The sequence below is a fragment of the Suricata suricatta genome, chromosome 5 (genome assembly GCF_006229205.1).
Source record: "Suricata suricatta isolate VVHF042 chromosome 5, meerkat_22Aug2017_6uvM2_HiC, whole genome shotgun sequence".
NCBI lineage: Eukaryota > Metazoa > Chordata > Mammalia > Carnivora > Herpestidae > Suricata > Suricata suricatta.
Window position 1 is genome coordinate 47,172,214 of NC_043704.1, and position 9,283 is coordinate 47,181,496.

The following is a 9,283-nucleotide window of genomic DNA, read 5'->3' on the forward strand; positions in this document are numbered from 1 at the left end:
CAAATCAAAATCACACTGAGATACCACCTCACGCCAGTCAGAGTGGCTAAAATGAACAAAGCAAGAGACTATAGATGCTGGCGAGGGTGTGGAGAGATGGGCACCCTCCTACACTGTTGGTGGCAATGTAAACTGGTGCAGCCGCTCTGGAAAACAGTGTGGAGGTTCCTCAAAAAACTATCCATAGAACTCCCTTATGACCCAGCAATAGCATTGCTGGGGATATACCCAAGAGAGACAGAAATGCTGGTGCATAGGAGCACAATGTTCATAGCAGCAATGTCAACAATAGCCAAAACATGGAAGGAGCCTAAATGTCCATCACCTGACGAATGGATCAAGAAGATGTGGTATATATTCACGATGGAGTACTACATGGCAATGAGAGGGAATGACATATGGCCTTTTGTAGGAAAGTGGATGGACCTTGAGGGTGTCATGCTGAGTGAAGTAAGCTAGGTAGAGAAGGACAGAAACTATATGTTTGCACTCATAGGTCTACCAGAAAAACAGGAGAGACCTAATGGAGAACCAGGGGGAGCGAAGGAGGGAGAGAGAGTTGGGGAGAGAGAGGGATGCAAAATTTGAGAGACTATTGAATGCTGAGAATGAACTGAGGGTTGAGGGGGAAGGGGGAGGGGGGGAAAGAGGTGGTGGTGATGGTAGAGGGCACTTAAGGGGAAGAGCACTGGGTGTTATATGGAAAACAATTTGACAATAAAATATTCTGAATAAAAAAGGCAAAAATAAATAAATAAACATTAAAAAAATAAAATAAAATATACAACAAAGTTACAATAAGCAAAACAGTACAGTACTGCATTAAAAAAAAAGACACACTGACCAATGGAGCAGAATAAACAAGTAGAAATAGATCCAAATATATATTGTCAAATGATCTTCAACAACAGTGTCAGGAACACCAATAGGAAAAGGATAATCTCTTCCATAAATTTTGGGAAAACAAGATATCTACATGCAGAAGGATGAAATTGGACTCTTATCTTACACCATATACAAAACATTAATTTAAAATGGATTCAACATTTAAATTTAAGACCTGATACTGTATAACTACTAGAAGAAAACATAGGAGAAACACTTTTTGACATTGGTCTATGCAATGATTCAGATATGCCCCCCCGCAAAACACAAGCAACAAAAACAGACAAGTGGGATTGCATCTAACCAAAAGGCTTCTGTACAGCAAAAGGAAAAAATAAATGGAGTGATAAGGCAACCTATAGAATGGAAAAAATATTTTCAAACTATACATCTAATAAGGGATTAATATCTAAAATATATTTAAAAACTCCTACAACTCAATCAAAAATAAAATAAAAGATAACCTGATTAAAATATGGGCAAAGGACCTAAATAGACATTTCTCAAAAGAAAATACAAATAGCCACCAGGTATACCAAAAAGCCACCAAATTTTGTCAAGGATACAGAGAAATTTGATCCCTCATATATTGCTGGTAGGCATGTAAGACAGTACAGCCACAATGAAAACAGCTTGGCAGTTTCTTCTAAAACAAAAACACATCTACCATACAAGCCAGCAGTTGTAGTCATAGGCATTTATTTATCCCAGGAAAATAAAGACTTATGTTCACACAAAATCTCTATATGAATGTTTACAGCAGATTTGTATTAACCAAAAACTAAGCAATCTAGATGTTCTTCAATAGATGAATAGTTAAATAAACGTAGTGATATAATTATACCATGGAATCCTCAGTGGGGGAGGGGGATGAAACACAGTATTGATACACATAAAAACCTTGATGAATCTCCAGAGAATTTTGCTAAGTGATAAAAATCTGCCTCTACATACTGTCTGATTCATATAAAATTCTTGAAATGGCAAATCTAAAGAAACAGGAAATTAACTGTCGTGGATTAAGGAGGGGATGGCAATTAGAGAAATGTGGATGTAACTAAAAAAAAGCAACATGAAGAATCTGTTATGATACAAATAGTTCATATCTTGATTGTAGGAATTTTAATATCTTGGTTGTGATATCATACTATAATTTTTCAAGATGTTATTATTGGGTAAAATGGGATAAAGAGTACATGAGCTCTCCTTATGTAATCTTTATGAATACATGTGAATCTATAATTATCACAAAAATAAAAAGTTTGAAAAACAATAATTTTTTTAAAGGAAAAAACATAGCACTAGATTCAGAAGACCTAGGTTTCTGTCCAGGATCGCTACTCAGGAGCCTATGACTTTGAGGAAGTCACTTCAACTTTAAGAACCATAGTTTTCTAATTTGTAAAATGTGTAGATTAGGCCAATTAATCTCTAAAATCAAGTTCCAGTTATATGATTCTTTGATATATTTTTATTTTCTAGAAAAGAGTACTTCCATAAAATATATCATTCTCTATACCACTGAAATGGAATGCATGGAGATTATTTCAAATCTGAGAAAACAGGTACACTCAAGTATAGAGATCTTGCACCTGGAAAAGATCAATCTGCTTGCTCATTAATGGAAAATCTCTAAAAAAGTATCCTCTACCCAAACCAAGATGGCATTTCCCCATGATGTTAGAGATGAGGAAATGGTTTAAGAATAAATAAAAAACTCAACCTTCTCAGTCAGAGAAGCAAATAAACATTTTCATTCTAGCAATTAAACACTTTTATTTTTCAGAAATCCAAACTTTTCATGAACCTCATTTTAGATGGAGGAGAGATCAGTCACATATATGTGACAGATCCTTTAATTCATTCTAGTTTCAGCGATGTTGGGTTTAACTGAGTTATAGAACTACTATGTGCACATGCCTGTTGGGGGCACACTCTTCTGGTCTTCAGCTCATGGACCCTGAAGACAGTCTGGATAGAAATCCATTGCTCTTGCTTGAAGCTAATGTGTAATATGCTATATTTGCACAATTACTTTTAAAACTTACTTTCTCTATGTAAGTGATGAGCCACTGGGATCTACTCCTGAAACCAATACTACACTGTATGTTAACTAACTTGAATTTAAATGAATAAATCTTTTAAAAAAGAGAAAAAAATCTACAAAGTCTTCAAGGAGCTTTAAAGAAACAAAACTATTATTTAAAACCACATGGCTTTTAAATTCACAAAGGTTTTTCTTAAAACAGTTACATTATTATTGAGTTCAACTTATATTAGTAGTGCTATAAACCCAAAATAAAAGTGATGTGATTCTGTATGTGTAATGTATACCTTATGAGATATAAGATGAAGAGCAGATGAAGGTTTGAGAGGGTCCACTCTTGTGATTCTAACTAACCAACCATGGAAATCGTTCTATATGCTTAGATATAATTATAGGGCCCCTAGACTGTTAAAAAAAAAAACTCAGTGGGGTTTGGGGAGTATGTGAAGATTTTTGCAAGTTATCATACTTGCATTCTCCTTGGGATTTCAAAGTTAGAGCTGATTTACATCCTTTATGGTATTTATTAATTAACACATTTTTATTGGAACCTACTATGTGTCGAATACTATATAAGTGCTGGGTGGGGGGTTATAAACAAAAAGACAGTGATCACAACACAAGGCTAAGTTCTGTGAGGAAGGTCAGTAGAAGTGCTAGTGGAGGACATCAGAAATCATTTAGCCCAAACTTGAGCTGAGTTTTAACATGTATGCTATTTTAAATCCAGACCTCGTATGAACAGAATCATTCCCATAGGGGGAATATCACATGTGTCCAAAGTTTTCCAATTGATGCCTAACTGGTATACTCAGAAATCTTATGTCAAAAAACCTGACAATTCAAATCCAGACTGCCTGGTGTTAAGCAGGCTTACTTACTCACTTACCAAGGTTGCTTGTACAACCTGCACAGCTGACAACAGACTAACGGTAAGAACAGACCCATCACAAAATGGCTGGATGTGTATTGCAGGCTCAGCAGAATGTGGCTCTGATGGCCTCCATAAGGACTCCATTAGGAATGTCCTAAATAACTTTACTTCTCTTTCTAGTCACTGTGGCCTCACAATTTTACCCTTCCTTCTCCAGTAAACCAGACCATGTGCTTTATAGAATTTATCCTAGATCCTGTCACATGGCAATGAAAACCTAACTGTACTCTCTTACAAAAGAGACTTCCTGGGTGACGTTGAAAGGAAAATCATGAGAAAGAATGTTAAGATTTTCTCTTGTGTTTAGGAGAAACACAAGAAAGCAATGTTGGAGGCAAACTGAGGTAGCTTATGGACAGACTGACCTTAGGTTCCCCATATAAACCCAACTTTCCCCACTCCAGACTGCTGGACTGTGTTGGTGTCTGGTTTGTCTAATCTGATTATGAGCCCCGTGGGCAAGAACTTCGTCTAATTCTGTGTTCTCCAGAGCACCTAACCTTTCCTTGGCACCACCCCATGCCAAAGAACACTCAATTTCTGTTAACTCATAATAAGACTGACTTCCCAACTCAGTGTGATGAGGTTTCTGTCATTTTTATGCCAGTGTGCTCTGATTTGTATTTCATATTTGTGTCTGGAGAGGAAGCTTCATGTGTTACTGAATCACCTCTGGACTGGTCTTCTTTTAAGGAAATGTAGGCATGAGTTTGAGTGTTTTTCAACCACAAGTTTTGAGAACACAGACTGCTGAAATATGCTAGGATACATGAAGGGGAAATGTTTCTGAAAGAACCACTTTTTTCAGCAGTCATGGGGATCTCCGTGAGCCAAGGATACAGACTGGTTAGCAGATGTGACCATAAAAACAGCAGGTCTCTTTAATGCAAATACTTCACTTTAGTTTCTCTGTTCCCAAGTAAAATAGTCAGGTTTGTGGGTTTTGTTTGTTTGTTTTTGTCTGTTGATTTAATTGTACTTTTTAATTATACTTCCTTAATTGTACATATTATTTAATCTAGTACTAAATCAATACTTAAGTTTCTCTTCATGTTAAATGAGTCACCACAACTTCACAACACAAACATAACAAAGGGATTATCTGGGCAATCTCATCTTAATTCAGGTAAAGGCAAAAATATGTCTTCAGTAATCAAGGACACTGTGTGTGTGTGTGTGTGTGTGTGTGTGTGTGTGTGTGCGCGTGCGCGCGCGTGTGCATATATATATATATAATTATTTATTTTTCTCCTTAGCATGCCTTGTAATTTTTGGTTGAGTTAAACATAATGTAATAGGAACTGAGGTAAACAGGTCTTTCATGTGAAGTTTGATGTTAATTTATCTAGAAATTGGGCTGTGTTCAATATTTTATATAGTTCTACATATGAGGGGCTACAAATGCCTTTCTTGCGTTGGTTTTTGTCTTCCCTATCACTTTAAGCTTCCCTAAGAACACCTCCTCAGTGATAGTCTGTCTTGCAGCCCTTTCAGCTTTAACTAACTCATTATACTGGTTCCTTGTTGTGTGTCAGGAGAAGGAGAATAAAATGGGGGCGGTGAGGAGGAGCATTCTATAATCTTATAAGAAAATCTCAATCTTTTAGTGGGCCTACATCACTGGGCTGTAACCTTCACCAATATATTTTAGCTTTATTCCCCCACCAGGGTTGTACATATGCCCTTCATCCAGGTGGTTAAGGCTCTGGTAAAATCTTATATCCCGGAGAATAGGCCTTCGTTACGGTGAATGATCTCAATAAGTTTTATTTATTTATTTACTTATTAACACTTATTTATTTTTTGGGAGAAAGAGCATGAGCAGGGGAGGGGCAGAGCGACAGGAAGACAGAGAATCTGAAGCAGGCTCCAGGCTCTGAGCTGTCAGCATAGAGCCCAATGCAAGGCTCAAACCCACAGACTGTGAGATCACGACCTGAGCTGAAGTCAGACACTCGACCAACTGAACCACCCAGGTACCTCTCAGTAAGTTTAAAAATTTTACCTTTTCCCTTCCCCTGCCAGAGGTACAGGAGATCTTTCTTGCCTCTTTACCAGGAGGAGGGTGGGGTTCCTGGAGGCAAACATCATGAAAGTGTGGGACTCGTCCCAAGACTACATGCCCTAGAAGTTTCTTATTCTCACAGCAGTCCATACTCGGCACCCAACAATTAATTAAAATGACCATTTAACTGTCGCTATAAGTTTATGGCTTCCATAACTTCTGTTCCAGTTAGGCAGATCTTTGTTGTGACTTTCTAAATTTGCGCAGTTTTGGGATAGCAGCTTGACCTGAGACCTCAGTTTGCTGCTGTGTTCAAAAGAGTCACTGATTTTCAGTGTGTTCAACTTTTTCCTAGTGAAGACAGGAGTGACAGCTTCCAAGACTTTCATATGTTACCGAAGCTGAACTTTTATACAATTTTTTCACAAGTAAAAATAAATGTAATAAGGGAGTTGAAGTATGCTACAAATAAATGGACTAAAAATTATTTTTTAATTATCTTCAAAGCTTATTTCTAATAAATAGATTAAGTGAATAGGAAAATTGCAATGGATAACAGAGGTTAGCCTGGCTTCCACTGGCCAAATTTAGAACAAGTCATTATAACAAATAAGGAGTTGGATAAATTATAATATGCTGGACAAAAGGAGTCCATCAGTTCATAATGATACCAAAAATAATAATTTCAAGTGTTGAGGAGAGGGAAAAGGAAAAATTCTTCTTTACAGAAAAATGACAACAAATAAATGTAAAGAAAATTAGAAAAGTAGAAAATCACCATTTTGCTGGTACCAGAGTAATACTTTATCTAAGCAATATGTATTAATGGATACTAAAACCATTGAGGGAAGGATCATTGCAGAGCAAAATATTCACACAGTCTCAATATCACCTTAGAGTACTCATTATCCACAAAAGAAAAGCGTACCTGTACAATGAAGAAATATAATAGACACCACCTTAACCAAATAATCAAATTAATTTCCCAGACTAGGATACACTGATATCATGTACTTCCTGATATGAATCTCTGTGGTGACACATCATAACTGTCATAGTCCTGCCAATATACTGTCCCTGAATCTAATTAGAAGAAAAAGCCATTTTAGATGGATAGTGTGCAAAACAAGGATTCTGTCTCTTTAGAAGTGTTAATGTCATAAGAGAAAAAAATAGCTGGGCTCTGTTTTAGATTAAAAGGGAATAAAGAAATTTGATACCTAAGTGTAATGCATGATTCTTCACTGAATCCTGGAAGGAGGTATACCAATAGTTATACATAATTTTGTTGGGGCAACTTTGGAAATTTGAATATGAACTGTATTTATTTGATGAAAGCTTCATCTCAATGTTAAAATTTCTTATGACAATTATATTGCAGTTGTTGGGAAGATGTCCTTGTTTTAGGAGACATCATTGTCATGATGTCTACAATTACCTTCCAAGTGGCTGAAGGTTAACAATAAGTTTGACTGAAGGGTCCTTTTTTGAAACTTTCCTGTATTTTTTAAAACAGAAAGATGAAAAAGTAAATAAAATGGATGACAATAGTAATAGTCAGTATAAAATCAAATGCTTTATCCTTGGGGGTGTTAGACATTACACAGAAAAAAGTTAAGCTTACTTTCCATTGATAAGCATACTGAACATTCTTTCAGCATGCTCTGTGTGAATTGATTTTTTGCAAAGAAGCTATTGTAAAATTATTCACCAAATACACAGAAACAAAGAATATAGTAGATAGCCCAAAAACTCTTGGGTGAAAAACTCCTGCAAAAAAACACAGAAATTTACAAAGGTTTTGACCAATACTGGTAGGGAATTAAAAGTAAAATTTTGGATGAAGTAACCTCACATGTATTCTATTTATTACTGCATATACATAAAAATGCCAAAAAAGATTAACATACATATAAAAAATATAAATAATTGCAATATAATGCCCTCTTGCATTAATGAAGAGGTTTGCACAAACCTATCATCTTCAAAATGCTGTCATTTCACTGTATTGGTTACTTTGACAACATGTAAAATAATGAGAATGTACACTTAGGCCTGGCTCTGAAGCTTTCTCTAAATAGGGCACTTCTAAAGACACATTTTCTCCTGCAAGTGATGGTAAAGTGATTAAAATGATGGCAAAATCCAACATAAAGGTCAGACTGAGTATTGCCAACTGCTAGCAACTTTCGCAAAGTGTCTGAGTAATGTTTTTATCCTTCCACATCACCACCTCTACTCAAGTGTGTGCCAAGGCCCCAGGGAAAGGTTAGTCAGTGTGTTCATAGACAGGGCAGGAGAGAAATAAGTGAGCGAGGAGGATTAACTATCTTATCTATCTGGGGTAAAGCCCTGGATGCTCTAGAAAAAGAAAAATCCTTTTGTGTTAACACAAGTTTTAGAAGTAGCTTCATCCCAATTAGTGTCATTTATAAACTTTCTTTGCCCTGAGGATTCTCAGGAACTTGAGTAAAAAAAAATTTTTTTAAATCACCTACTTTATAAACAGCAATTGCCAAAATTAGGACTGCACTGTAGACATCCTTACAGGATATACTAATTAACTCACCTGATGATGAAGTCTTGCCTTCTTCCCTGCCAAATTCCAAGAACAAGCAATCTGTCTTCAAAGGGCTATGTCAAAGCTAGAGAAAGAGACGATGAATTTCAAGAGGAATTGGGGATATATGGAACAAAGCAGAGGGTAAAAAGCCACGTCCCTCCAAATCCTGATTTTCTTACCTGCTCTTTGATGCGGGGAGCTAGGCAGTGAGTGAGAGGCTGAAGAAATGGTGAAACTTCCATGGGCATTCATTCCCTTGTCTCTTTAAGATTTGTGTTCACCTTCCCACTCCCATTTTCTCTTTTTGAAGCAGAAGTAGGATATTTGCGTCTTAGAATCTGATGAGGGAGAGCAGAAGAGAAGGGCCTGAGACTGACTAGAGGTAGTGCTAAAATCCCAGGAGCTTTCCTTCAATTTCTGCCCCAGCTAGAGAGAGAGGTCTGCTGCTCTGGGCTGTGCTCAGAGGCTGGAGACCAAACAGCATCAAGTTCTCCAGAGGTTTCTCTGATAGGTGTTCCTGTGTCTCAAGGCACAGGGATACAGCAAGAACCTCTGAGTCAGAGAGCTTGAGGTTTAAACCCCACTTGTACTGCTATTTTCTGTTTGAACGTGCAGTCATTAAACCAAAAGTCTCAGTATCTTCTGCTAAAAAACAAAAGCAAAAAAAGCACAAAACAAAAATCAGAGTGGGTGGACAGGTGGGACATATTATTCCCAATAATTAGGCAAGTGGGAAGATCAGATGAGACTGAGAACTAAGAGTTCAGTGCCACATGTGACAGTTTTAAGGGCTCAGGGAGTGACTTCAGCAGCTAAAAAAGGGCAGGGATTAGTGTCTTTCTTTTGAAT

The 9,283-nt window shown here is 36.9% G+C and overlaps 1 long non-coding RNA gene across 1 annotated transcript; it reads right to left on the bottom strand.

Annotated features, from left to right (window-relative positions):
* Nucleotides 1-7,257: 7,257 nt before the first annotated feature.
* Nucleotides 7,258-8,765, bottom strand: LOC115291661. Its single transcript, XR_003908611.1, has 3 exons — nt 8,614-8,765; nt 8,441-8,516; nt 7,258-7,369 (listed from the first exon to the last, which is right to left on the bottom strand). It is a non-coding gene; the product is annotated as an uncharacterized LOC115291661 (long non-coding RNA).
* Between the last annotated feature and the right edge of the window lie 518 nt (nt 8,766-9,283).